Here is a 3555-nt window from a genome sequence, read left to right as displayed (position 1 = left end):
TTTATTGCTCAGTTTTGCCAATTACAGTTGTCCAGAAAATGTGGGATAGAAAATCATAGCAGCTTTTCCACTTGGCAAGATATACGCCAAGCAGCCAAGCTTGGAAAAAAATCAGCATTTCCCCACCACCTCTGTCCCCTGTGGAGCTTCCCAGGCTCTGTCCCCTGCCAGCTCTCCACTGAGATAGCTCAGCTGGGTGCTACAGCAGCCAGGAGACCCGCTGGGACTCAGTGGGACAAGTAGGCTCCTTTTCTCCATACTTCAGGCACTTACATTCAGAGAGAGGGAAGGCAGGCTGGCAGTTAAGCTGTCATTTAGGCATGGGTGAATTTCAGAAGAGTCTGATATTTATTTTTGACTCTCATTCAACCTTCACTTCAACTACCAGAATTTTAAAAAATTATCCTTTCTTAAAGCTTCCCCTCGGACACCCCCTCTGGGGGCTGTGATCGTGCTACAGTCACACAGCTGTGCAGGATCCCTCCCTTCACATAGCCTCTGTTTTTTGCAATAGCACAAACATTCACCCGCACAGTACCCGGGAGGACAGCACTGGGGGCCCAGGGAAACTGGGCTACATGCCCGCTTGGAGGCAGGTCTCCCATTTATCTGACTGGGAAAAAGAAACCTGGGAGAGGTACTGGGGTACTGTTCTGCGACCATGTCACAGAACAGAAACCTGTCCTTATCCTGGCAGAGAGCCAACAGTGCTCAGTTCAGGCCGCTTTGGCCTTGTCCTTGTCTTGCTGAGGGTCTCAGTGAACTCCTCCTCCTGCCTTCCCTCAGGATGTGGTGCTGAGAAGGCCAGGGTAACAGAGGCAATTTGGGATCCTGGGCCCTGGGGTGCGAAAGGCAGGCTGTGAAAGTGGACTCGTGTTTCTGAGGGAGAGTTCTCTGCTCTGCCCCGTAATTTTGGGGAACCTGCTGAATCATTTAGCTCCAACAGACTGTAGAGACCTCTCGCATGGAAATCTTCTACCAGTTAATAATACTTAGTGCTTATATTGCTCTTTGCATCTGCATAGCACTTTGCAAACATTACCTAATTAAGCCTCACAACACTCTGGGGATGTAAGTATAAGTAAGTTATTACTGTTAAGTACAGAAGGCTCTTGGCTCTCTTCTGCGTGGAAGCCTTGGGGAGCATCCTAATCCTCCATGCTGCAGCTCTTTCTGGTCTTTCGTTCTCCATCCCGTTACATTGCAGAGCCAATCCTGAAACAAGGCCACATTCCTGCTCCTGCAATGCCATAAGGGATGTTTAACTGCTCTGCACCTGCTTGCTCACTTCTCACACCACCACGGACAGCTTGGGCCTTCTTGGGTCACATTCCTCCCAGAGGACCCGAGGCCTTGGAGGCCTGCAGGGGTGATGAGTATAGTGACAATTTTCTTGAAGAAGTCATAAAACTCTTTGGGAAAAACAAAACAAAACAAACAAACAAAAAAAAAAAAAAAACAAACAAAAAACAAACAAACAAACAAACAAACAAAAAAACATGCAGCATTTTAAGAAGAGTATGGGATGAATCACATGAATCTGTTACCTGCGAAATTATAGCTACTACTTTAAAAGCTAATCTCAGATAGTAATAAACCTCCACCAATGTCAGCTGGGCAGGAACAAGCCTCTACCAAAATTATTGGGAACCCCTATATTTTCAGCAATGCACAGGATTTCAACACTTACCAGGAAAGCCAGTGGAAATCGAGTGCCTAGATCCTGCACATCTAAGAAGATGGTGGCATTTTATTGGGAAATTAATCCCCAAATGCAATGCAAGTAAAAGAAACAGGGGACATTTCCATTTCTTTCATCTTCCAGAAGATTATCCTGCAAAGCCTGTCCCTGTTTCTTACTGTGCAGGATAGCATGTCTCCCTGAATTTCTGACAGAACATTTTCTGTGGTTCTGAGGCAGCTCCGCTGGAAAACCACATCCACAGAAATCAAATCTTGGCTCACTAGAGCTCCTCATGAGGATTTGGGGTGTAATATTTCCACTCATGATAGGGCTGTTAATATACCACATTAAACAGACACTATGAAGCTCTGACAAGGGGAATGAGAGAAAGCAGAATGGCAGCTGCTCTTTCAGTCACTTTCTATTCTATGGGAACCAGCTGGTTGTTATTATCACTTATTATTTACCATTTAAGCTAGATATGTTACAAAAAAAACAAAAACAAAAACAAAAAAAAACACAACAACAACAACAACAAAAAGACCTACACAGCCACAAAAAAAAAGCAAAACTGGCCTTTGGGGATTTTGGAAACTTTCTGTGGTCTGATATATATTTAAGCTGATGGTTTTCCAATAAATCTCTTTACTTCCTTCTCCTGCCACCTCAGCTGCCATATTAAAGTGATCAAGTTGACCACAGATTTGCTAAACGGAAACGTGCAGTTCACTTAGTCTTTAAACCACATAAATACCTAAGAGGGATTTCTCCAGTTTCCAGCATTCATCTTGAAACTACTGCTTAATATTGAGTCATTAGACCTCAGGCTTCTTTTGTGCAACCCATAAGCAAGCACTTAAAATCTCAGTCATCTTCCACTAGAAGGGAAATGAGCATTCTCTATGCAGTGAAATACCAAGGGCAAGTTTTTAGTAGCACTGAAGAATCTCAAAAGGTTTAATTATTTGGTTAAAGGTGAAAAATGCCTGAAAATAATCTGACCTTTTGGAGACCCATCTGTTTTTTAGAGCTGCCATTACCTGTGACTGCTCAACTCAAGGGAACACCGTGTTTTCAAGGGAACAAGCCCGTGTGCACTTCACTGAGACATTTCTTGACTTGTGTGCTTTACCTCTCCATATAATCTTGTATTTTCTGTTTGAGGGGGGAAGACATGTGCACACTAGTGTGTGTACATTCAATTACCCAGGTGTTTTCTGCAGGGGAAAAGGAAAGAACCAAAGAAAATTCTTTTACATATGAACTTTTGTTTCTCAAAAACAATTTAAAAATGCTTTTGACTGCCACACATTAAGCCGCCAGGGAGCAGAACACAAGCACAGCCATCAGAAGGGACCATCTTGCACCTCCTCCCAGGTACTTTGTGAATGGAGTAAGCTCCCTGTGAAGACACCTCTCCCTTCCATGCTGCCCTTTGGCAAATCCATCCTTAAAACTCTCCTCCTTCATGACCCCTGCAACACTCAGGACAAGCACTAAGCAAACAGCAGGTATGGGGTAACCATTGCTTGTTGTACTCATCAGTGTTGGCTTGCCAAAACCTTCTGCTCCTCCCATCTGCTTGTTGCACCCATCTGCTGTCTAGTGTCATATGACTTAAATCAGACCTTGGATATATGTGTGTGGAGGGAAGGAAATCATTTATTTGTGTGGTGGTACAATTTCTGTAACACCTGGACAGTATCCATGGGTAGTAATGCAAGATGGACAAATGATAACAATCAGTATAGCAGAGAGATGAAGGAACAAGCTGAGAAGACAAGGAAGCAGTAGGCCTTTTTGCTCTGGCTAAGGTCCCCAAAATATCCAGACTGTGGACCTCATCAGCAGGGAGGGATAGTTAGCCAACA

The 3555-nt window shown here is 44.0% G+C and overlaps 1 long non-coding RNA gene across 1 annotated transcript; it reads right to left on the bottom strand.

The window, feature by feature from the left end:
• Nucleotides 1-519: 519 nt before the first annotated feature.
• On the bottom strand, nucleotides 520-2061 carry LOC137848471 (uncharacterized). Its single transcript, XR_011091372.1, has 2 exons — nucleotides 1691-2061; nucleotides 520-1412 (listed from the first exon to the last, which is right to left on the bottom strand). It is a non-coding gene; the product is annotated as an uncharacterized lncRNA (long non-coding RNA).
• Between the last annotated feature and the right edge of the window lie 1494 nt (nucleotides 2062-3555).

Source organism: Anas acuta, chromosome Z (genome assembly GCF_963932015.1).
Source record: "Anas acuta chromosome Z, bAnaAcu1.1, whole genome shotgun sequence".
Classification (NCBI taxonomy): domain Eukaryota; kingdom Metazoa; phylum Chordata; class Aves; order Anseriformes; family Anatidae; genus Anas; species Anas acuta.
The sequence above is the reverse complement of the archived record's forward strand: the minus strand, read 5'-3'. Positions and strand labels throughout refer to the sequence as shown.